The 26,796-nt window shown below is 39.3% G+C and overlaps 1 long non-coding RNA gene across 8 annotated transcripts in view; it reads right to left on the bottom strand.

Moving 5' to 3' along the window:
* Positions 1-23,496, bottom strand: part of Gm13266 (predicted gene 13266) — a 60,693-nt gene extending 37,197 nt beyond the window's left edge. Inside the window, exons 1-5 of one of the 8 annotated variants that reach the window (NR_166182.1) lie at positions 23,344-23,496; positions 21,858-21,900; positions 19,187-19,232; positions 3,740-3,801; positions 493-604 (exon numbers count right to left, since the gene is read on the bottom strand). This is a non-coding gene — a long non-coding RNA (predicted gene 13266). Of the gene's footprint in view, positions 1-302; positions 605-3,739; positions 3,802-19,186; positions 19,233-21,857; positions 22,002-23,343 lie in introns of those variants that run through there. The other 7 variants (NR_166183.1, NR_166179.1, NR_166184.1 and 4 more) reach the window with 7 other exon arrangements.
* Positions 23,497-26,796: the final 3,300 nt, after the last annotated feature.

Here is a 26,796-nt window from a genome sequence, read left to right as displayed (position 1 = left end):
TTCCTTCAGCTATTGATATTTTCCTTAAAGGATTCTATTATCTTCATGAGATAGGATTTTAGGAAAAATTCCTGATTTTCAGGTATGTTGGTGTATTTAGGGCTTGCTGTAATGAGAGAACTGGGTTCTGATGATGCCCACCTATTTTGGCACATCACAGTGCAAACTGAGAGGTCCAGGTTGCGGGCTGGGGACAACTGTGCTACTCAAAAAGTCATTGTGGAAAGCCATTTATAAGTGGTACTAGCCCTAAAATGACCATCCTTTCTAAAAGAGGAAGTAACAGATGAGATTTTCAGCAGTAATTTCAAGTAATTGCTACATTCTCTCCAAATGAAAGAAGTAACTTGGCTTTCTGCAAACGGGGTGGGGGTGGGGGCATTTACAGCTGTCCTTTCTCCAAGGGCCACCTGTACAGCCACCCTGACTGCATGTTGCCATTTGCCCCCACACACAAGATGGCCCACCCAAAGACACAGAAAGAACTTAAACCAAAAAGCTTGTTCCTCTGGTGTTCACCACAACTGAGTCAGCCAGCGATTAAAGAACAGCACATTTCTATGGTTGTCACAGAGGCTGGATTCTTCTGCTGGCACGAAGTATTCTAAAAGAGAATGGAAAATTACCCATTTACTTCAAAGAACCATGCTGATTTCCTAGAAATACATTGCACTTGCATGTTGCCAGGGGCAACTGATTAATTCACAGAGATCCTGCCTGTGACTGACAGCTTAAGAAAGGTAAGTTTATGTGAAGCAGATTTGAGATTGGGTATAATGGGTATGCAGAAAGACATCATGCAGTGTGCTAAACAATAGCAGATTTTAGATATGTGCGCACTGAGTCGATCAAAAGCTATTGCATCAGTTTGAGCTCTTGTGAGAATTTGCATGCAAGCATGGATAACTTCGAAGAAAAAGATTGACTGGAGGCATCGAAATAACTAAACAGATTCAGCTAATGCATTTTCACACAGGGAACAGATGTTGCCACATAAAATTCAATCCAAAACATTTTATCAGAAGTCTCTCAGATTAGGTTAAAAGTTGTATAAATAACACAATTCATTATGTGCCGTGAACTTCACAAATGCCAATAAATTGTTCCCATCAGCACATTTTACTATTTCTGGTTTTATACACTTATTTATTTGGTGTTTTTAGATAGGGTCTTCCTATGTAGTACAGGCTGGCCTTGAACTTATGACCTTTTTGTCTTCTGCCATCTAAGTGTTGGAATTACATGTATGTACTATTATTGCTGACACCAAACATCAAATCTTACATACTTATATATGTTGTGTCTTTACAGTGAATAAATACTGGGCATGAGAATAATTTTTATTTCCATTAATTTATTCTTTTTCAGAGGAAAATAAGCAACTGGTAAATCTTTTAACGATATATTTTCAACTTAAGGAATATCTCCAAAATGATCTGTTTATTGAGTGTAGTTTCCAGTGAATAATAATTTGCTGGCAAAGCCTGTTGCTTAACTGTAATCACTGTTGAGTCACAGGGTGGCTGAATCCAGATCACATACCAAGTTGGTCAGAAGCCATGGAAAATAACAGAAGCACACATAACTTCAGTACTGTATTACACTGGGGGGGAGGGAACTCAGATAAAATATGTGCTCGTCTGTCCTTTTGTATCATATACATTCCTATACAGTGGCCTATTGGCATGATAGTCACTTAATTTGCCTCTATATGTGAACCCTGGAAACCTGAAGGCCTTGGGAGCTGTGTGCTATCTATTACTCAACAAAAGTGCCCTGACTAACTGCATACTTGGATGTGTGCTTCCTTCACATCTAGCTAATCATCATACATTATCAACACCATGGGTAAGCTGACCATGTAAAAGACTGTAGAATACTTGCTTTACATATTTAAGATCCTGAGTTCAAGCCCTGGAATCACCAAAAACCATGAAACAACAAAAAGTGAAGTCCTAATATACCAACAAAAGAGATATGATTATGTAGGCACCAAATGAAGTCTATGGTACCATAAGTATTACTTACAGTTAAAGGCAGCTGACAGTCAAAAAGATTCAGGAAAAGATTTCTACTCTCCCTGTTCTACATAGAAGTTGAACATCAATCTCTCTGTAGCTGTAACCACTACCCCACACTTAGGCCAATGTAAGAAGCAGAGAGGAGTTCATATCAGTGGAGATCACTAGGGAAATGAACTATCACCAAGGAAACATTTATCTTCGGTTACTTCTTCCTGATGGTTACCAAACTGTTATTTGTAGACAAAGATCCCAAGATGATGGAGGAAGTTGTTTTCCTCTTCAAAACCATTATATTTATATTTATTATTATTATTATTATTATTATTATTAGTAGTAGTAGTAGTAGTAATAGTATCAAAGAAATCTTTATTCTGGCTGTATTTGTTTCCTTATCATTGGGATCTTTCATACTGCATTTGTTGTTCTGATTATTATGTGTCAGGAGGAATTTCTTTTCTAGTCCAGTCTATTTGGATTTCTGTAGGCTTCTTGTATGTTCATGGGCATCTCTTTCTTTAGGTTAGGGAAGTTTTCTTCTATAATTTTGTTGAAGATATTTGCTGGCCCTTTAAGTTGAAAATCTTCATTCTCATCTACTCCTATTATCCGTAGGTTTGGACTTCTCATTGTGTCTTGGATTTCCTGGATGTTTTGAGTTAGGATCTTTTTGCATTTTGCATTTTCTTTGATTGTTGTGCCCATGTTCTCTATGGAATCTTCTGCACCTGAGATTCTCTCTTCTATCTCTTGTATCCTGTTGCTGATGCTCGCATCTATGTTTTCTGATTTCTTTCCTAGGGTTTCTATCTCCAGAGTTGTCACCCTTTGGGTTTTCTTTATTGTTTCTACTTCCATTTTTAGATCTTAGATTGTTTTGTTCAATTTCATAACCTGTTTGGTTGTGTTTTCCTATACTTCTTTAAGGGATTTTTGTGTTTCTTCTTTAAGGGCTTCTACTTGTTTATCAGTGTTTTTCTGTAATTCTTTAAGGGATTTTTGTGCTGGCTCTTTAAGGCCTTCTACCTGATTAGTTGTGTTCTCCTGTATTTCTTTAAGTAAGTTATTAATTTCCTTCTCTAAAATCCTCTACCAGCATCATGAGATACAACTTTAAATCTGAATCTTGCTTTTCAAGTGTGTTGGGTTATCCAGGACTCACTGTGGTGGGCATACTGGGTTCTGATGATGGTGAGTGGTCTTTCTTTCTGTTAGTAAGATTCTTACATTTGCCTTTTGTCATCTGGTAATCTCTGGAGTTAGTTGTTATAGCTGTCTCTGGCTGGAGCTTGTTCCTCCTGTGATTCTGTTAGCCTCTGTCCACACTCCTGGGAGTCCAACTCTCTCCTGTGTCTCAGTAGTCAGAGTGCTTTCTGTAGGCCACCCCTCCTCTGTCAGGGAGGGAGGGTAGATGTCCGGAGCTCAGATCTGCTTCCTGGTTGAAGACGAAGGCCCAAAATGGGGCCTGTTCCAGAAGCTATGCTGCCTCTGCAATCCACAGGCTCTCCTGTGCAGACTGGTCTCTGAGGGACCCGGGACCCAAGATGGCTCTCCCACCTGCTCCTATTTTGTTCTTTTATTCAAGCACTTCATGCACCACAGAAAAGCAAAATAAACTCTTGATCCCATGGAACTCATTGGAAAAACATTTTCCTTCTCATTAATATCTCAATCCAAATACCACTAGATCTGTGTGTTTCAGGGATTGCAAAACTCACTTTAACATATATGATTCTGTAGCTGCCAGTGGCCAAGGAGAAGTGTGTACCTGGAAGGAGAGCTGGGGATGGATGGGAAGGACAAAGGAGAGAGGAATGAGACCAAGACAAAGTTTCTAATCAAGGCCCAATGTTTAATTCTTAAGTCTGAATTTAAAGGGGGAAACCCATCCCCCACTCTGCTAGGATCTTGTCAGGAAAACAAGCTTAGCTGCTCAGAAGGTAGTGGCTTCTTGCAGGTAGCTGCAGATGTGGCAGGAAAACACACCACCTAGGTCAGAAGACTCTACCCTAGGTGGGCTAGGCAACTGTGGCAAAACAAGATCTGATTTAGCCCACTCAAGGCTGGGGGAAGGGCACATGATTCCTAGGAAGACTCTTGTAGTACAGATTTAGAAAGATAATTTTCATTTACATTTCAATGCTATCTGTAAATGAAGAAAATACCTAATAAAAAAATGGGAAAAAAAAAGATAATTTTCCTTTTTTTCCCAAACTATCCCAACTTCTGATCTTTGTATAGGTATACTGGGACTAATATCTCAAATATTAGGAGATTGAAGAAAGAACCTACCTGCCATTTGTCATTGTTTTGAGAGAGAAAGAGAGAGAGAGAGAGAGAGAGAGAGAGAGAGAGAGAGAGAGAGAGAGAGAGAGAGAGAGAGAATTGTTACTGGTGGATAGAACCCAGGGCCTTCCTTGCACATTCTAGGCAGCCACTTTCATTGAACTACATCCTAAGATTTCTTTTAACTTTTCCCTTGAAATGCCCAAGTTGCCTAAGCAAACCTTAAACCTATCATTCTCCTGCCTCAGCCCTCCATGTACCTGGAATTATAGGTCTGCTCCTCCAGGCCCAGATGACAGCCTACTTTGTAGAGAGTTGAATATATGCCACCCATTCCTGTGTACTTCCCAACTGGCAAAGATCTCTATATAGACTAACAAGTTAATCCCACTGTAATAATAAACATTGTTTAACATGGTAGCCTTCCATAAACAAGGAACAGTACATAGGTGAGATTGCTAAGACATAGATAAAAGTCACAACTTCAGAAGGTGGCACTTTCAATTTGGATGTGAAATCTCTCCCATGGGCACATATGTTTGAGTATTGGGTTCCTACCTGGTCACATTGTCTTGGCAAGTAAAGGAATCTTGGAAACATGCAACCCACATAGCAGAAGTGGGTCACTGAAGATGAGCCTTGAAAGTTATAACCAACTCTCATTCTGACATCTTGAGCTCCCTATTTCTTGGCTATCCATGAAGTTAAAGAGTCAGAAGATCCCACTATTATCTGCCAAGCCCCAATGCCATACCACCTGCACCATGATGGACTCTACCTTCCAAAAGAATTCTTTGATTTTTGCTTCTGTCAGCTATGTTTTTCAAAGATTAGAAAAGTGATACAGGCACAGATGAACTCTGTGATGTGTTCTGTAAACTTGGACGAGGCTATGCCTGGCTGAAGGTCTATTCGGACAACCATGGGATGAGTAAAACTCAGGCTTGTGAAGATACTCGATGATAGCAGGAGGGACACAGGAATAAGGGAATCAAGGGCAGTATGCACTCTTAGGGGCAGTAAGTGCAGGTAATACTTAGGGATTCTGAACTTGTCCTGCTGGGCTAGAGTATAAGGCTCAGCAGGTAGATATGACATCTCAAAATAGGAAGAAAGGAAGTAGACTTCAAAGCCCTTTGAAAATCACCTGTGAATTGGGACTTTTTCATATAAATCCTAGAAAAATCACTGAAGGCTTTATGATAAAGATAACTTGACCATATATTCTTTAAAACAAAAACAAACAAGCAAACAAACAACAACAACAGCAAAAAACAAACACAGTCTACCACAAATTCTCTCTTGTAAGTCTTAGTTTCACACCTTTAGGTATGAGTGTATAAACTGGAGTAGTCACAGAGACCAGGGCAGTACAAAGAAACCATGGAATAGGGCTTAGGGGGAGAAGGAGCCATAGAGGAGATAAAAGAACACAGGAAAATTGGAAAAACCGAGGAAGGGGAAATTATGACCCCTCTGAAATCCACAATCTGTTGCTGGAAATATTAAAAAAAGAACCACCAAGTTCCCGTACTCCATCCAGCTACTCTCTACCTGTCAACCCCAATGCCTCCATGGTGAGCCCCATCTAGCCACCAATCACAGTCTTCCCAGCTCCAGTTCACTGCCTCAGTACCACTTGTATCCTCTCAGCCATAATACCCCTGTGGTTATTGGTCCCACCTTCTAGTAACCCAGTAAAACAAAACTCTAGACACTTATAATTAATCAGTCAGATTTATATATCAATAAATTCTCAATTCACAAGATGCCCACACAATAATTTCAGGGCCAACTGATAGTGGAACAAGCTGCCCACCTAGATCAGACAAGTTTTCCCAATTAATCTATTCCTATATGATATTCATAACTACCTGTGACTATTTAAAACCATGTGGGATCAGGATCTTCTTTCTGTCTGTCCTCCATCTTGTTTCCTTCTCCCTCCCCCCGCGCCCCCCCCCCCCCCCGTGCTCTCTACCTCTCCAACTTAGCTCCACCTCCCTTTTCCCTGTCCAATCACAGGCCTCCTGCTGCACTGATATTTTAATAGATTGAACAGGGAAAATCCTGCCCCCCCCCCAAAACTATCTAAAACAAAAACAAAAAACAAACAAACAAACAACAACAACAACAAAAACAAATGCCAGACATAAGAAATGCCCCTTAAAGTTATTGATCAGGGTAGTCCAAGACACTCCTAAAACAATATACCCATTGCCCTTGCTTGCCTCTCAAAACATGATGGTAAGACCCTACTGCTAAGGATACTATATATTTTGGACACAGCATTTGGGTGAATTAAGATGGAACTGACCTAGAAGCCTTCTCCTTGAGAATTAGCTCCCATGGTATTGTGATGTTCAATGAAAGTTGCCATCAAAGAACCAAAACCAGTAGTTCTACCAAGTTGTAAAGCCTATCAACCACATCCTGGGCTAGAATGTTACAATATCCCCAATAGTGCAATAGTGACTCATCTTGGGGGTAACCAGTAGCTGTCTAATGGGACATAAAGCTTGTTCAAGAGGAGGGAATGCATGGTAGCTCCTGTAAACCTAGCCAACTACCTGTGGGTGGTAAGGTCATTAACCCTTGAGGATAACCCATGACAACAATTTTCTTATACCACTATAATGTCGTACTACATTTGAAATACTGATCCTTATACTCACAGGCATGCATATCTCTCACTCCTAAGACTCCTAAGAAGGTTGCTTTTGGTTTTTGTTGTTGTTTGGTTGGTTGCTTTGGTTTTGATTTTGTTTCTCCAGCAGATGAAGTTTGTTACAGAAACCCACAGAAAATCTCAAAATGCATAGAACCATAATTGGAAGATTTCATAACCCCCAACAGATACATATACAACCAACTCCCACACCTAAAGCTCAGGGAACAAGAAGACCATAACAGCTGGAAGACTAGGAAATCTGCTATGCGTTAGTACCTTCCATACTTGACAGGGAAGTTTCACCCATGAAATCACAACAATATGGTCACCTAAATAAGACCTGCATAAAGACTTCACTACCACACCAATGTGAATGTATGTGGGGGGAGGGAGGAAATATATGAACTAGCATGCTAATGTGAGTGTGTGTGTGTGTGTGTGTGTGTGTGAGAGAGAGAGAGAGAGAGAGAGAGAGAGAGAGAGAGAAGACACACTGCATGCCAATGTGAATGTGTGTTGGGGAACACATTGCCATACTAATGTGAGTGTGTGTGTGTGTGTGTGTGTGTGTGTGTGTGTGTGTGTGTGTGCATGTGAACACATTACCATGCCAATGTGAATGTGTGTAGGAGGGAACACAAGATGCCCCAGCCCTAGATGACATACTATTGGTTGCTGAAAGAAGAATCAGGTGTCTCTAGGAAAAGCCCCATGACAGGTTATCTATCCTAAGTATTCAGGCTTAAACATATATACATAAGAGCAACACTAAAAAGAACTCAACAGGCTACACATACTCACATGTGCAAACATATGCACATGTACACACATGCATGCAAACACCTACTACACATACATTCATACACATTCATGCACATGACATGTGAGCACACACTCCCCACACACTTATACACACATACATACACACACAAATCTACATGTAACAATAAGAACAAAAGAAGAGGTTAAAACTTTGAGAAAAAGTTGAGACAACTCAGGAAGAGTTGGGGAGGGGAGACAAAGGGATGGGAATCATATAAATACAGCACTAATATTTGAAATTCTAAAGTTTTGTTAAAATTAAAAAGAATAGCAATAAGAACAACATAATCACCACTGAGACAATGGGGTGGATATGCCAGAAGGCAGTGACCCCAGATATTCTGGAGAAATGTTGGAAAGCTGAGAGATCCATCTCTGGGTGATAGAGGAACAAGAGGCTTCAAATGTGACCAGTAAGACAACTTACTTCCCTCTGGGATCACTGCATTCCAGGAGTAGTGCATCTTTTTATAAATGTGTAAGTGTGTATGTGTGAGTGTGTGTGAGTTTGTATGAATGGTTTTGTGAGTGTTTATGAGTATGTAAGTGTGTGTCAGAGTGTGAGTTTGAATGTGTGTGTATGAGTGTGTGTCTTTGTGTGAGTGTGTATGAGTGTGTGTCTTTGTGTGAGTGTGTATGAGTGTGTGTCTTTGTGTGAGTGTGTTTAAGTATATGTGTGTGGCAGTGTGTGAGTATGTGTGCATATGTGTGTGCATGTGTATGTGAGGGTGTGTGATTGTTTTTGTGTGTGCCTGTGTGTATGAGTGTGTGTGTGTGTGTGTGTGTGTGTGTGTGTGTGTGTGTGTGTGTGTGTAGTATTGCAGGATATTTGATCACATTGTGAACCCCAAGATTGTGAACTGGAGAAATCTTGTGGTGTAGCTCAGCCCTAGCACGCACTTTTAACTCAAGAGCTTTCTGTAAACAAGAGCTAAAGTCAAAGATAAATCTAGAGGCAAAGTAAGCAACCAATTGACAGGGAGTGAACATAAGAAAGAAGACAGGAGGCAGTTTTGCTGAATAGTTGTAGGAAGAAAACAAGCTAGACATAGGTGAAGGCAGAATGAGACAGAGAATGCGAAGGACCCAGAAGATTAGAACAGATTGTTAGAGTTAGTTTGAGACCACACAGAGCAATTTGATGAAAAATTAAGAAGCCACTCCAAGTCAGTCAACTTGGAGAGGAGTTTGAGCCAGAACAGCCGAGTTGAACCAGCTAGCCAGAGCTCAGGAGGAACAAGAAAGGATGAGCTTACTCAGCAGCAAGTCTTGGAGGCTGAAAACATTCTAGGCCAAGATTGGATTGTCTGGAAAGTAGAAGCTTCCAGGTTTAGACCAGGGTCAGGAGACATGCAGTAAGCCTCAGAGACAACACTCACTACAGGAGAATAAAAGTTACATGTATGTGTGTGTGTGTATGTGTGTGTGTGTGTCTGTGTGTGTGTGTGTGTGTGTGTGTGTATGTGTGTGTGTGTAAATATAAAGAGACCATCTTAGCTCCAAACTTTGTCTCTGTAACTCCTTCCATGGGTGATTGTTTCCAATTCTAAGAAGGGGCAAAGTGTCCACACTTTGGTCTTCGTTCTTCTTCAGTTTCATGTGTTTTGCAAATTGTATCTTATATCTCGGGTATACTAAGTTTCCGGGCTAATATCCACTTATCAGTGAGTACATATCATTTGAGTTCTTTTGTGATTGTGTTACCTCACTCAGGATGATGCCCTCCAGGTCCATCCATTTGCCTAGGAATTTCATAAATTCATTCTTTTTAATAGCTGAGTAGTACTCCATTGTGTAAATGTACCACATTTTTTGTATCCATTCCTCTGTTGAGGGGCATCTGGGTTCTTTCCAGCTTCTGGCTATTATAAATAAGGCTGCTATGAACATAGTGGAGCATGTGTCCTTCTTACCAGTTGGGACATCTTCTGGATATATGCCCAGGAGAGGTATTGTGGGATCCTCCGGTAGTACTATGTCCAATTTTCTGAGGAACCGCCAGACTGATTTTCAGAGTGGTTGTACAAGCTTGCAATCTCACCAACAATGGAGGAGTATTCTTCTTTCTCCACATCCACGCCAGCATCTGCTGTCACCTGAATTTTTGATCTTAGCCATTCTGACTGGTGTGGGGTGGAATCTCAGGGTTGTTTTGATTTGCATTTCTCTGATGATTAAGGATGCTGAGCATTTTTTCAGGTGCTTCTCAGCCATTCGGTATTCCTCAGGTGAGAATTCTTTGTTTAGCTCTGAGCCCATCTAGAGACTGCCATATCCAGGGATCCATCCCATAATTAGCCTCCAAACGATGACACCATTGCATACACTAGCAAGCATTGGCTGAAAGGACCCTGATATAGCTGTCTCTTGTGAGACTAGGCCGGGGCCTAGCAAACACATGAGTGGATGCTCACAGTCAGCTATTGGATGGAGCACAGGGCCCCCAATGGAGGAGCTAGAGAAAGTATCCAAGGAGCTAAAGAGATCTGCAACCCTGTAGGTGCAACAACAATATGAACTAACCAGTACCCTGGAGCTCTTGACTCTAGCTGCATATGTATCAAAAGATGGCCAAGTTGTCCATCACTGGAAAGAGAGGCCCATTAGACAGGCAAACTTTATATGCCCCAGTACAGGGGAATGCCAGGGCCAAAGAATGAGAGTGGGTGGGTAGGGAAGTGGGAGGGAGGGTATGGGAGACTTTTGGGATAGCATTCTAAATGTAATTGAGGAAAATACATAATAATAAAAAATATTAAAAAAAAAGAGAGAGACCATCTTAGGTTTGAAGCTCAGCTCTATACATGAGATCTTTGCAAGTCCAGACTGTGAGATATTAAAAGTCTTAGGAGCATTCAGCATTTCCATTCTCTTTTTACACTGCATGTTATATGTTTTTCTGCTCATGTCATCTTGTATGGACCTCATTGGGGTCTTTCATACTGCATTATTTGCTATCACCACCACATCAAGCTACCACTGACCTTTTGACTTTGAAAAGCACAACTGTATTACCTGGGAATTCTGTAAATTACAGATTGGACACACTTCCCACAAGGCTAGATGTGTTTAGTACCATGGCATTCCAGGGGCTTTAGGGAAACTCCATTTTCTTTCATCTTCTAGAGGCCATTCATGCTCTCTGCCCTCTTTCTTTACTTTCAAATGTGGTCATGAAGTATAAAATTATCATTCAAACTCCCTCTGACATTTCTTCCTCTATCCAATTTCTGGTTTTCTTCTGTTTGTTTTTAGTTTTCTTTTTTTACTTTTGAAGTAAGATTTATTTATTTTTGTCAATTATTTATTTTTTTATTCACTTTATATCCCAATCACAGACTCCCCTTCCTCCTCACCTCCCAGTCTCACCATTACAAATTCCTCCTCCAATTGCCCTCTTCTCTTCTCCTCAGAGAAGGGGAAGCCTCCCTTGGGTACTACCCCACTCTGGGACATGTAAGTTACAGAAAGACTAAATGCATCCTTTCCCACTGAGGCCCAACCTAGAAGCCCAATTAGGGGAAGAAAATACAATGTCAGGGAACAGAGATCAAGACAGTCCCCAACCCCACTATTTAGGAGTGCCACACGAAGACCCCTAACTTAATCATTTGCTACAAATGTGTAGGGAGCCTAGGTCTAGTGCTTGTGAAGCCACATCGGCCCAGGTTAGTTGACTTTGTAGATCTTCCTGTCGTGTCCTTGACCCCTATTGCCCACTCTTCCACAAGACTACTGAGCTCTGCCTGATATTTGGCTGTGGATCTACATCGATTTCCATTTGCTGCTGGATGAAGCCTCTCGGGAGACCATCATGCTATATTCCTATCTGCAATCATAGCAGAGTACCATTAACGGTGACAGGGGTTGGGTCTCGCATTTAGGATGGGTCTCAAGTTGGGGAAGTCATTGGTTGGTTATTTCCTCAGTTTCTGCTCAGTTTCTTTATCTGTGTACACCTTTCAGGCAGGATACATTTGGGGTGGAAGGTTTCATGACTGGGTTGATGTTGCCCTCCCTCCACTGGAAGTCCCTCCTGTCTACAGAAGGTTGCCACTTATGTCTCTATATCACCCTCAGGTAGGAAACTCACCTAGGTTCCCATACCACATATACTTCCAGTATTTTTCCTTCCTTCTATGCCTCTAGCTAGTCCCAGAGGTGCCCCCGACTGATTTCCATTCTCACTTCCCAGCCCTTTCCTGCCCCCTTCTTTCCACAACTGATCAACATCCCCACTCCTTTTCTCACTCCTCTTCCCACCCAGTTCTCTCTTTTCCATTCACATCTGATGACTACTTACCTTCCCCTTCTGAGTGAGATTCATGTGTTTTCCCTTGGAACTTCCATATTACTCATTTTCTTTGGTTCTCTGGATTATAGCATGGTTATCCTGTGCTTTGTGGCTAATGTTCATTTATAAGTAAGTACATAACATACATGTCTTTCTGGTTTTGGGTTTCCTCACTCAGGATGATAGTCTTAAGTTCTATCCATTTGCCTGCAAAATTCATGATGTCTTTGTTTTTAATAGCTGAATACTATTCCATTGTGTAGATGTACCACATTTTCTTTATCCATTCTTCAGTTGAAAGATATCTAAATTGTTTCTAGTTCCTGGCTATCATGAATAAAGCTGCTGTAATCATAGTGGAGCAAATGTCCCTGTAGTCTAATGAGACATCTTTTTGGGTATATGCCCAGGAGTGGTATAACTTGGTCTTGAGGTAAAACTATTCTCAGTTTTCTGAGAAACTAACAAATTGATTTCCAAAGTGGTTTTCCAACTTTACAATCCCACCAGCAATGAAGAAGTGTTCCCCTTGGTCCACATTCTTGACAGCATGTGCTATCACTTAGGTTTTTGATCTTAGCCATTCTGATGGGTGTAAGATGGGACCTCTGAAATCATTTTGATTTTCATTTCCCTGATGACTAAGGACATTTAACATTTCTTTAGAGCTTCTCAGAATTCAAGATTACTCTGTTGAGATTTCTGTTTAGCTATGCATCCCACTTTTAATTGGGTTATTTGGTTTGTTGATGTCTAACTTCTTGAATTCTTTATATATTTTGGATATTAGCCCTCTGTCAGATGTAATGTTGGTAAAGATGTTTTACCAAGCTACAGACTAGCATTTTATCCTCTTGACAGTGTCCTTTTCCTTACAAATGCTTTTTAGTTTCATGAGGTCCCATTTATCAATTGTTGATCTTAGAGCCGGAGCCCTTGGTATTCTGCTCAGGAAGTAGTTGCCTCCTGTACCAATGCATTAAAGGCTGTTCGCCACTTTCTCTTCTATTACATTTAATGCATCCAATTTTATGTTGAGGTCTTTGACCCATTTGGACTTGAAGTTTGTGCAAGGTGATATGTGGACCTACTTGCATTCTTCTACATGCACACATGTGTTTGAAGATGCTCTCCCTTTTTCATTGTATGATTTTGCCTTTTTTGTCAAAAATCAAGTGTCTTTGGGTGTATGGGTTTATTTCTCAGTCTTCAATTTAATTACATTGTTCAACCTGTTTGTTTCTATACCAATACCATGCAGTTTTGATTACTATCGTTCTATAGTACAGGTGAGATCAGAGATGGTGATACCTCCACATGTTCTTTTATTGTTCAGGATTTTTTAGATATCCTGGGGTTTTTTTTTTTTGTTGTTGTTGTTGTTGTTTATTTGTTTTTGTTTCCAAGAGAAGTTGAGAATTGCTCTTTCCAGGTCTATAAAGAATTGTGTTGGAATTTTTATGGGAATTGCATTAAATCTGTAAATTGGTTTTAGTAGGATGGCTATTTTCACTGTTAATCCTACTGATTCTCTTTCCAACTTCTGATATCTTTCTCAATATCTTTCTTCAGAGACTTGAAGTCATCGTCATACAGATATTTTCTTGCTTGGTTAGAGTTACATCAAAATATTTTTTATGATTTGTGCCTATTGTAATGTATGTTGTTTATCTAATTTTCTTTCTCAGCCCATTTAGTATTTGTATAAAGGTAGGCTACTGATTTCTTTGACTTAATTTTGTATCCAGCCACTTTGTTGAAGATATTTATCAGCTGTAGGTATTCTCTATTTGAATGCTAGGTGTCCTATGTATACTATCATATCATCTTTGAATAGCAATACTTTGATTTCTTTAATTTCAATTTGCATTCGCTTGATCTCCTTTAGTTGCCTTATTGCTCTAGATAGAACTTCAAGTACTATTTTAAATATATAGGGAGAGAGTGGGCAACCTTGTCTTGTCCCCAACTTTAGTGAAATTGCTTTAAGTTTCTCTCCACTGGATTTAATGCTGACTATTGGTTTGTTATATATCGCTTTTAGTATGTCTAGGTATGCACCATGTAACTGTGACATCTCCAAGACCTTTAATATGAAGGGGTGTTGGATTTTGTCAAAGGCTTTTTCAGCATTTAATGATATGATCATGTAGGTTTTTTTTTCTTTCAGTTTGCTCATATGGTACATTACATTGATGGATTTTCTTATATTGATCCATCCTTGTTTTCTTGGGATGAAGCCTACCTGGTCACGATGGATGGCACGATGTTTTCAATGTGCTCTTGGATTGGGTTTGATAATATTTTATTGAGTAATTTTGTATCAAGGGAAAATGGTCTGAAGTTCTCTTTCTTTGTTGCACCTTTGTGTGGTTTAAGTTCTGTTTCTATTTTGTGGGATAGTTTGAGGAGGATTGGTAGTAGCTTTTCCTTGAAAGTCCAATGGAATTCTGCACTAAAACTTTTTACTCCAGGCTTTTTGGGGAGAGCTTTTAATGAATGCTTCTATTTTCTTAGGGGATATAGGCCTGTTTAAATAGTTTACCTGTTCTTGTTCTTGATTTAACTTTGGTAAGTGGTATCTATCTAGAAAATCATCTGCTTCATTTAGATTTTCCAATTTTGAGGAGTACAGGCTTTTAAAGCAAACTTAATGATTCTTTCGATTTTCTCAGTGTCTATTGTTATGTCTCCCTTTTTATTTCTGATTTTTGATAATTTGGACACTGTCTATCTGCCTTTTCATTAGTTTGGCTAAGGGTTTGTCTATCTTGTTGATTTTCTCAAAAGACCAGATTTTGGCCTAAATGATTCTTTGTATTGTTTTTTGTTTCTAATTGATTGATTGCAGCCCTGAATTTGATTATGCTCTGCCATTTACTCTTCTTGGGTATGTTTGCTTCTATTTTTTTCTAGAGCTTTTAGGTGTATTTTTAAATTGCTACCATAAGAACTAATTTCTTTATGAATGCACCCAGTGGTATGAACTTTCCTCTGAGCAATGTTTTCATTGTGTCTCATAAGTTTGGATATGTTGTGTGTTCATTTTCACTGAATTCTAGAAAGTCTTTAATTCCTTTTTTCTTTCTTTCCTGACCCAGTGATCATTAAGTAGAGAGTTGTTAAGATTATATGAGTTTGTAGGCTCTCTGCTGTTTCTGTTGTTGAAGGCCAGCTTTACTACATTGTGGTCTGGTAAGATACAAGGAGTTCTTTAAATTTTTTGCATCTATTAAGGCTGGCTTTATGACTGATTATGGTCAGTTTTTGAGAACATTCCATGAGTTGCTCAGAATAATATATATATATATATGCGTTTGTGTGTGTGTGTATTTATATTTGGCTAAATGGTTCTATAGATATGTTAGGTCCATTTGATTTGTAACTTCAGTTAGTTTCATTATTACTCTGTTTAGTTTCTGTCTAGACAACCTGTCATTTGGTGAGAGTTGGATGTTGAATTCTTCCACTATTAATATATGTGGATCAAGGTGTAGTTTTAGCTTTACTAACCTTTCTTTTACAAATATGGGTGTACTTGTATTTGGGGCATATATGTTTAGAATTGAGACATCATCTTGGTGGAGTTTTCCATTGATGAATATGAAATGTTCTTCCCTGTTTCCTTTTGACTAATTTTGTTTGGAAGTCTATTTTATTAGATATTAGAATGGCCACTCCACCTTGCTTCTTGGGTCAGTTTGCTTCAAAAATATTTTCCATCCCTTTTTCTCAGTCAATGTCTAGCTTTGTTGTTGAGGTGTGTTTCTTGCATACAGCAGAATGATGGATTCAGTTTATCCATGCATTCTGTTAGCCTGTGTCTTTTTATTGGGGGATTGAGTACATTAATGTTGAGAGATATTAATGATCAATAAGTATTAGTTCCTGTTATTTTGATGGTGGTGGCAGTGTGTGTGTTGTGTTTGTGTATGCCTCCTGTATTTTGTTTTCACTAGTGTGGAATAATTTATTTCCTGTGTTTTCATGTGTGTAGTTTGCCTCCTTGGTTTGGAGTTTTCCTTCAAATATTTTCTGTAGGGCTGAGTTTGTGATAGATATTGTTTAAATTTGGTTCTGTCTTGGAATATCTTGTTTTCTCTGATCTATGGTGATTGAGAGGTCTTCTGGGTATAGTAGTCTAGGCTGGCGTCTGTGGTTTCTTAGAGGCTATAAGACATCTGTCCAGGCCCTTTTACCTTTTAGAGTCTCTGTTGAAAAGTCAACTGTAGTTCTGGTTAGTCTCCCTTTGTATGTTACTTGGCCTCTTTCCCTTTCAGCTTTTTTTATGTTCTCTGGATACTGTGTTTTTACTTTTATGTGACAAGAGAACTTTATTTTATGGTCCAATCTAATTGGTGTTCTATAAGCTCTATAGGCATCTCTTTCTTTAGGTTGGGAAAGTTTTCTTCTATGATTTTCTTGAGACTATTTTCTGGGACTTGGTGCTGGGATTCTTTACTTTCTCCTATTCCTATTATTCTTATGTTAGGTCTTTCACAGTATCCAAGATATCATAACTATTTTGTGTCAGGAAATTTTTAGATTTACCATTTTTCTTTGATTGATGTTTCAATTTCTTGTATCATATCTTCTACTACTAAGATTCTTTCTTCCATCTCTCACATTCTGTTGGTGATGTTTTTGTCTGTTGTTCCTGTTCTCTTTTTAAGGGTTTGCATCTCTAGCATCCTCTCAGATTGTGTTTTCTTTAGTGCTTCTATTTCCATTTTCAGCTCTTGAATAATTTTATTTATTTCCTTAACCTGTTTAATTGTACTTTCTTCTATTTTTTCAAGGGGTTTATTTGTTTCCTTTTAAAGGCCTCTACCTGTTTGATTGTACTTTCCTGTATTTCTTTGAGTGATTTATTTCATTTACTCTTTAAAGGTATCTATCATTTTTATAAAGTTGGAGTTAAGGTCATTTTCTTGTTCTTCAGTTGTGTTAGACTATCCAGAGCTTGCTGTAGTAGGATTGTTTTTTGCTCTGAAGATGTCATGTTTTCCTGGCTGTTGTTTATTTTGTTCTTACATGGGCCTTTAGCCATCTGGTTCTCCCTAGATGTTCCTAGTGTATCTTGTATAGGGAAGGCAGGCCTAATCTGGATGTTCCCCATGTAGCAAGCCTCCTGTGGGCAGTGTTGGATTGGTTGTTCTTAGTGTATCAAGCCTGGATATTCCTTGTTTGGCAGGCCTGATGGAGGCCAGCAGAGCAGGGGTCAGACAACGGATCTCCAGAGGAGCAGCAGCTTTCTCACTTTCTTCTGGTTTTGTTTTTTTTCTTTCTTTCTTTCTTTCTTTCTTTCTTTCTTTCTTTCTTTCTTTCTTTCTTTCTTTTTTTCATTCTTTCTCTCTCTCTCTCTCTCTCTCTCTCTCTCTCTCTCTCTCTCTCTTTCTTTTAAGGACTTTTTGTTTACGTGGGCCTATGTAGCCTCCCTCAGCCTTGAAGCAGGCTAACTCAGGTGATCTCACATTCAGACTGCCACTGAATGTGAGATCACCTGGGGTGTAGCCTTCTGACTTAGATGACTCTATTGTTATGTCAACTACCACTGCCCTCCTCTGAGACTCTGCTACCTGCTGAGAGACCCTTGAGACAGGAGACACATCCTATCCTGCACATCGGGTCGCCTACAGGCTGGCTCCAGGCACCAAGAACGGATTGGCGGAGGAGGGCCCCCCTTCTTTATAAGCACAGACTCTTAGTAAACTTTGGGGCTTTGATCAGAGAAAAATTGTCTTGGCCTCTTTCTTTTCTCACCAGCTAGTCTCTTTCAGCCCCAGCCTGCCTTTCAGGAGTACCCAGTTCGAGTTGCTCCATGGGACTCACAGGCCTAAACAGGTAACTCAGTAACATCTCCATATTTAAAATCATCTAATTCATAATCTTCATTATATTTGCAAACTTAACTTCCCTTTGCAATTTCCTTAGATCCTGAACCTCAATCAATTTTAAAGACTTATGCTTAATTACTATGTTCACTCTCACAGATGTCATGTTATCCTGCCTACTCCTTTTCCTTTATGAGCACAAGTGTACCTCTTTTCCCATATAGGACACATTCTAAAACCCTTAGTGAGTAGCCGAAACTTCGGCAATACCAAATCCTATAGAGACTATGAATCTCTTAAATATACATACCCATGATAAAGATTAACTTATAAGTTAGATGCAGTAATAAATTAGAAATTAATAAAACGGTAATATAACATACTGCAATAAAATACATATGTGAACATAGCCTCTTTCTTGAGCTATCTTACTGTCCCATTGTTTATTCTTTTGTGATATCAGGTGATACTGAAAACTCTTCACAGCTTCTTTCTGAATATATTAATTTGCAGCATCACATTCTAATGTTCTAGAGCAGTGGTTCTCAACCTTTAATACAATTCCTCATGTTGTGGTGACCCGCAGCCATACAATTATGTTCGTTGTTACTTCATAATTACAATTTTGCTACTGCTTTGAATTGTAATGTTAATTTCTGTGTTTTCCCTATGGTGTTGAGTGGTCCCTGTGTAAGGGTCATTCATCTCTCAAAGTATCTATGAGCTACAAGTAGAGAACCACTTCTCTAGAGTGAATTTTTTAAGAAGCAAAATAAGGATTATTTGGATACACATTATCAACATAGCTGACATAGTAATCAAGATGGCCTCCAGGTAAGTAATGTGTATATTTTATGCAGTGTAGATACACTAGATAAAGGATTATTCATAGCCCATATACGGAGGAACATGATAGGTGTGAGAATTCATCAGTGTTGCTTGGAAGGGAGTATAGTTTAAAAATTTATGAACTGTCCTATTTATGGAAATTTTGTTTAATATTTTTAGACATTGTTTGAATTGTGGTAAAGGTTCAGATTAATGGGGACTATTGTATTATTTTGTTAATGCTCCCTAAAGAGCAGGAGAGTATATGTAAATTGTTGAAATTTTAAAGAACAATGGATTAGGGACTGAAAAGATAGCTCCTGAATTAAGAATATGTGCAGCTCCTACAAAGGACCTGAATTTAGTTACCAACAACTTCTCAAGCAGCAAATAGCTCCATATGTAACTTCAGCTTTTGGAGATCACATACCCTCTTTTGGTCCCCATGAGTGCCTGCATTCATGTGCACACATACACTAAAAAACAAAAATAAAATAACAGTGGCTTAAATATTGCTTTAAATGGCTTCTATGTACACTAGCCTCTTTTGAAGGTCAATGACCCATTAAAGTAAAGAAACAAGGCTCAAATTGGAGAAATCAACATATCCCAGAGGAAAAACTATGAGTTTGAGACCTTCTAAAGTGAAGCAGTTTTCTAATTTGCTTGATGTAGGGAAAGCTGTGATCTCAAGCAGTGGCTTTGGAGATACCCATCCTGCTGACCTTTTAATCTTTCCCTCTTGGAATGGTGAGAAATGAATTTCTGTTCTTTATTCAACTAACCCATCTGTGGTAAGTTGCTATAGTGCCATAAACTAATGCAGGATCACAGTATGGAACCAGCCCTACCAAGTAACCTGACTTTAGGCCCATAAAACCTATGGAATTCTGAACTCCAGAACTATGAAAATACACATGAGTACTGATTTTTGCTAATGAGTTTCTGCTGATGTGTTATAGCAGCAAAAGCATCAGGAAGCTCATGCATCCCATAATCACTCCCAAAAGGCTACCCTAGAGGCCTCTTAGCCATAAATCCCAGAGATGTTTTTCTTATCACTTTCATTTTCAGCCTCTGGGTTGCTGCCAGATATAGACAGCATGGTGGAAAGAACATTTATTTTCAGAACCTGATTCTAATTAATACATTAATTTTCCTATGCAAGAATTAATTCTTAGAATCTCTTAGAGGTATTTTTCAAAGTTGAGGAAAATCAGCTGAGAAATTTGGGAAAGGCAAGTATTCCAATTCTTCTAAATGAATAAGAGTTTAAAATTCATCGTGAAAGAAGAACCCTTGTGATCTGGCCAGTCTCCCTTGTAGCTTTTAACACTCTGCACCTGTACGTGCCTGGCTTTGTTTCTGTGAACACTGATTCACTCTGGCACATAAAGTAAGCATTAATATACCTACATACAACTACATAGTGTATACATTTCTACACATCATATGCATTATTTAAATCCAACCAGTACTATTCTGAGAAACAACAAAATATAGAAGCAACTGAATCTTTAAGTTGACAGTTTCGCCACAAAATTCTCTGTAGTTCTGTTAGCCTTGCTAAAAGATTAAAATGTCAAATTGTTTGAAGACTGTCCAGGACTGTCTGCTGCCATATGTGCGGCATTTGAACCTTCCTCATACTCATGAGCACCGTTCAAATTAATACTACTTATTCATAAAGCATTCATAGTTAGTCATGACAATTAAGTGTGCAAGACTGTTGGATGATTCTCTAGAATAACTTATGACTTGAGGAACTGCTGAAAACCTTATGAATTATAGCTTGGTCCTGAACACTAGGACCTCATCCCAGTTATATTGATCAAGAATTTGGAAGCAACAGTTCAACTATCTTGTCAATTTAGTCTTTGTGCAGTCTTGGGGAAATTACTATTTTTTTCTTAGATGCCATTATCAATAAAAGGGGATGAGAATACCACATAGATTTGGTGTGATGATTTAATAAAATCATACTTTGAAGATGCCCATAAATGTTGAAATTGAGGAAACAAAGGGTTTAAGAAACTCTTGGGGTATTTTTTTTCATGGCCTAGGATTTAGTAAGAGTTTTGGATGCAATATTAAAAGTAATGGGCAACTAAAAATAAAACAGATAGACTAGGTTCCAGGAGAATTAATTTTTTTAAACATTAAAAAATTGTAAAGAAAACTACTGAATGGGAGAAAATACTTGAAAGTTATAAGTGCAATATCTGATCATGTACCCAGTTCTCAATAGCACAAAGAATTTAATTAAAAGATTAGTAGAGTAGGCTGGAGTTTAAGCTCAGCTACATAGCATTCATCTAGCTAGGTTCAATTCCCAGCACTTCAAAAAAGCAATTGAAAAAAAAGCCAAAGGAATCCGTTTCTACTTTTGCACATGAAAAACTTGCAAGTCATTGCTTTGCCCTAAGGATGGATATATATATATATCCAACAACTTTTCTTTCACTCACAAAGAAAATGATTTCACCAACATACCCCTGTGTCAGAAACTGCAGAGACATATAAGAGTCTACAGAGACTTACCAGAATTGGCTCTCCCAAGCAGGAACCTCTCCTGAAACTGGCCAGTTATGAGTGATCAATCTAATGAGTTTAAGTGTCTAGAAATCTATTTCAAAGGAGCCAAGTTATGGTGATCTTAACCACCCCCCAGGGGTATGAGGAGATTGGCATAGAAAATAAACCTTCCCACGGGTGGTGGGAGGCAAGAAATTCGCCATTTTGACAAACACCAGAATGCTGTGTTCTCTGAGGAGAGAGTCAAGCTGAATGGAACCAACTGGGCTTTATTTTGAGTTGGTACCTTTGTGACTCTGAGGAGAGTAAATGCCAATCTCAGGTATTCAACTTTTCCACCTGGGAGAAGGAAAGTACCTTATAATCCACTCATCCAGGTATAAGATGATTGGGAAGAGAGATGTTGAAAACAGATGTGAAATTTACCTCTGAGACCCTGAGACTGAATCAAAGGACCATCAAATCCTCCTCCTCAACCTTATTATTACATTACTTGACAGCTGTTTACAGCCATTTCCTTTAGAGTAACACTGACAACTATCTATTCAAGTTATTGCAAGCCTTACCTTTAGTGTAACAGAGATCAACACTCATCTGTTAGAGATGCAGCTGGCAGAAAATCATGAAGGTGAAGTCAGTGTCAGTCAGTAAGATATAACCAACTTCTAAAGAGCTCTTTATCTAGCAGCACAAGACACATTGTTTTATTCCTAAGTGGAAGAGTCATCAAGATGAGCACATCATGTCCCTAAAATACACATGAATAAATCCTGAAACTAAGAAGCATACAAGGTTTGCTCTCTGGCTCTCATGAAATTAACCCACAAACAAGTGAGAAACACTCAGGAAAGCCCTGAAATACTTGGAGATTAAGCAACATAATTTTTTCTTTTAATTCTTGAATCTTTATTTTCTTTTTTTCAGTCCAATCTTTATCCTCCTCCTGGTCTGCCTTCTGACTGTTCCAAATCCCATTCCTCCTGCCCTGTCTCCAAGAGGATGTATCCACCCATAACCCCACCCCACCAGACCTTCCCACTCCCTGGGGCCTCAAGTCTCTTGAAGATTAAGTGCATCCTCTCTCACTGAGTCCAGACCTGGTAGTCCTTTGCTGTATATGAGTTGAAGGCCTCATATCAGCTGGTATATGCTGCCTGGTTGGTGGCTCTGTGTCTGAGCAATCTCAGGGGTCCAGGTTAGTTGAGACTGCTGTTCTTCCTATAGTCACCCTCCTCCTCAGCTTCTTCCAGGCCTCCTGTGCCCCTGGTTGGAGCAGGCCTCTTGAGAGACAGCGCTGGGAGTTAGAGGGAGGAGACATACCAATCTGCCCTGAGTGCAGGTGTAGGTATAGGAGAGGGAGGTGAGACTCTGATAGGGCAGGACAGATTCCATGTCTGCTGGGCTATGTGGGGTCACAGCTGGCATGGAAATTGGGGCAGTGGTCTCTACTGTGTCCTTGATTAGATCAGTCCTCCTGAGAGACTTGCAGGGCTGTGGGGGTGGGGGTAGGGGTAGGGAGAAGCAGGCACTCCAATCTGCCTGGGGTGCAAGTGGAGGTACAGACTGGAAGGATATGCTAAACTTAATTAAAATTAAATTGTTCTACTCTGTGTAAGACAATGTCAAGGCCACCTTGGGCACGAACTCCCAAGACAGTCCCACTGTCCCCAGAGGACTCTCCATACCGCAGGCACCCTAGCACACACAGGACCTTAGTGTCACTGGTGAGTGGAACATAACATCTGTTCCAAAACAATGGAAGGGGCCTGTGCTAGCAGGAACAGGTACATAGGAAACCCATCTGACCAGCTGCTGGGGTTTGTTCTGGTCAGCACCAGCCCTGGGCAACTTTGGGCACAAACTCAGCGGATGGTTCCACGGTTCCCAGAGGACTCTCCATGCCACAAGCACCCTAGCATGCCCATGATTTTAGGGTCACTGAGGAGTCGAAGGCAACATCTGTTCCCAAACAACCTTGAGGGGCTTATCCCAGCAGAAGTAAGGACTCAAGAAACCTGCCCAACCAGCAGCTTCTGGCCATTGCTGGTGTACCTTGATTTTGAACACAGCAGACAGCCCCTTGGTCTCCAGAGGAGGTACCATTTCCAGGCGCTTTAACATGCCCAGGATCTTAGGATTCCAGGATCCCAGCATCCCAGAAGCTTGGTCACACCAGGATCTCAGGGTCTCAGAGGAATTGTGACTGCCAAGAACTCTGACACACCCAGAATCTCAGGTTCGCAGAATTCTGGAGTTACAGGATCACAGAGAAAGCTGGATTCTGAGGAGTTCTGAATCAACCAGGATTACAGGAAGGACAGGCTCCAAACAAATATATTGCGGGCAGCAAGCATGTGAGATAATCAGATGGCAAGAGGCAAGCATAAGAACAGAAGCAACAGAAACCAAGGTTACTTGGTATCATCAGAACCAAACACTCCTACCATAGTAAGTCCTGGATACACCACCACACCAGAAAAGAAGGTTATGGATCTAATGCCACTTCTTATGATGATGATGAAGGACTTTAAGAAGGAAATAAATAACTCCAATAAAGAAATACAGGAGAACACACCAATCAGGTGAAAGAATTAAGCAAAACATCTCAAGATCTAAAACTAGAAGTAGAAACAATAAAGAAATCACAAAGAGAGACACAGTGGAAATAGAAAACTTAGGTAAGAAGTCAGGAGTCATTGATGCAAGCATAACCAACAGAATACAAGAGAAAGAAGAGAGAATCTCAGGTGAAGAAGATACCATAGAAAACATTGACACAACAATCAAAGAAAATGTGAAATGCAAAAAGATCCTAACCCAAAACATCCATGAAATCCAGGACACAATAAGAAGACCAGACCTAAGGATAGTAGGTATAGATGAGAAGGAAGATTTTCAATTTAAAGGGCCAGTAAATATCTTCAACAAAATTATAGAAGAAAACTTCCTTAACCAAAAGAAAGAGATGCCCATGATCATACAAGAAGCCTACAGAACTCCAAATAGGTTGGACCAGAAAAGAAATTCCTCCTGTCACATAGTAATGAAAACACCAAATGCACAAAACAAAGAAAGAATATTAAAAGCAGTAAGGGGAAAAGGTCAAGTAACATATAAAGCCAGACCTATCAGAATTACACCAGACTTCTCACCAGAGACTATGAAAGCCAAAGATCCTGGGCAGATGTCATACAGACCCTAAGAGAACACAAATGCCAGCCCAGGCTACTATACCCGGCCAAACTCTCAATTATCATAGATGGAGAAACCAAGGTATTCCATGACAAAACCAAATTTACACAATATCTTTCCACAAATCCAGCCCTTCAAAGGATAATGAAGGGAAAACTTCAACACAAAGAGGGATACTAAACTCGAGAAAAAAGCGAGAAAGTAATCTTTGAACAAACCTAAAGAAGGTAGCCACATGAACAGAATTCCAACTCTACCAACAAAAATAACAGGAAGCAACAGTGACTTTTCCTTAATATCTCTTAAAAATCAATGTACTCAACTCCCCAATAAAAAGACATGGACTAATAGACTGGTTACATAAACAGAACCCAACTTTTTGCTGCATACAGGTAATCCACCTCAGGGAAAAAGACAGACACTACCTCAGAGTAAAAGGCTGGAAAACAAATTTCCAAGCAAATGGCCCCAAGAAACAAGCTGGAGTAGCCATTCTAATATCGAATAAAATGGACTTTCAACCTAAAGTTCTCAAAAAAGACAAATAGGGACACTTCTTACTCATTAAAGGTAAAATTTACCAAGATGAACTCTTAATCCTGAACATCTATGCTCCAAATGCAAGGACAGCTACATTCATTAAAGAAACTTTGCTAAAACTCAAAGCACACATTACACCTCACACAATAATAGGGGGAGACTTCAACACACCACGCTCACCAATGGAAAGATCATGGAAACAGAAACTAAACAGAGACATATGGACACTAACAGAAGTTATGAAACAAATGAATTTAACAGATATCTATAGAACATTTTATCCTAAAACAAAAGGATATACCTTCTTCTCAGCACCTCATGGTACCTCCTCCAAAATTGACCATATAATCGGTCACCAAACAGGCCTCACCAGATACAAAAATATTGAAATAATCCCATATACCCTATCAGATCACCACAGACTAAGGCTGATCTTCAATAACAACATAAATAATAGAAAACCCACATACACATGGGAGCTGAACAACAATCTACTCAATGATAACTTGGTCAAGGATGAAATAAAGAAAAATTAAAGTCTTTTTAGAGTTTAATGAAAATGAAGCCACAACATACCCAAACTTATGGGACACAATGAAAGCAGCCCTAAGAGGAAAACTCATAGCTCTAAGTGCCTCCAAAAGGAAGCTGGAAATACCACACACTAACAGCTTGACAGCACACTTGAATGCTCTAGGGAGAAAGGAGGCAAAGTCACCCAAGAGGAGTAGACAGCAAGAAATAATCAAACTCAGGGCTGAAATCAACCAAGTGGAAACAAAAGGGACTGTACAAAGAATCAACCAAACCAGGTTTGGTTCTTTGAGAAAATCCACAAAATAAATAAACCCTTAGCCAGACTAACTAGAGTGTACTGGGACAGTATCCTAATTAACAAAATTGGAAATGAAAACGGAGACATAACAACAGCATCAGAGGAAATCCAAAATATCATCAGATCCTACTACCAAAGCCTATACTCAACTGGAAAACCTGGTTGAAATGGACAATTTTCTAGACAGATACCAGTAACAAAGTTAAATCAGGATCAGATTAACAATCTAGACAGTCCCATATCCCCTACAGAAATAGAAGCAGTCATTAATAGTCTCCCAACCAAAAAAAAAAAAAAAAAGCACAGGACCAGATGGGCTTACTGCAGAGTTCTATCAGACTTTCAAAGAGGACCTAATTCCATTACTCCTCAAACTATTCCACAAAATAGAAACAAAAGGTACTTACCCAATTCATTCTATAAAGCCACAATTACTCTGATACTTAAACCAGACAAAGACCGAAAGAGAACTTCAAACCAATTTCCCTTATGAATATCGATGAAAAAGTACTCAATAAAATTATCAAAAACTGAATCCAAGAACTCATCAAAACCATCACCCATCTGATCAAGTAGGCTTCATCCCAGGGATGCAAGTATGGTTCAATATATGGAAATCCATCAACATTATTCACTATATAAACAAACTCAAAGACAAAAACCACATGATTATTTCTTTAGATGTGGAGAAAGCATTTGACAAAGTCTAACACCCTTTCATGATAAAAGACTTGGTAAGATCAGGAATTCAAGGCCCATACCTAAAAGTTAATAAAAGCAATATACAATCAAACCAGTAGCCAACATCAAACTAAATGGTAAGAAACTGGAAGCATTCCCACTAAAATCAGGGTCTAGACAAGGCTGCCCATTATCTCCCTACCTATTCAATATAGTACTTGAAGTCCTAGGAAGAGCAATTAGACAACAAAAAGAGA

This window comes from Mus musculus, chromosome 2, assembly GCF_000001635.26.
Source record: "Mus musculus strain C57BL/6J chromosome 2, GRCm38.p6 C57BL/6J".
NCBI classification, from domain to species: Eukaryota; Metazoa; Chordata; class Mammalia; order Rodentia; family Muridae; genus Mus; species Mus musculus.
The sequence above is the reverse complement of the archived record's forward strand: the minus strand, read 5'-3'. Positions and strand labels throughout refer to the sequence as shown.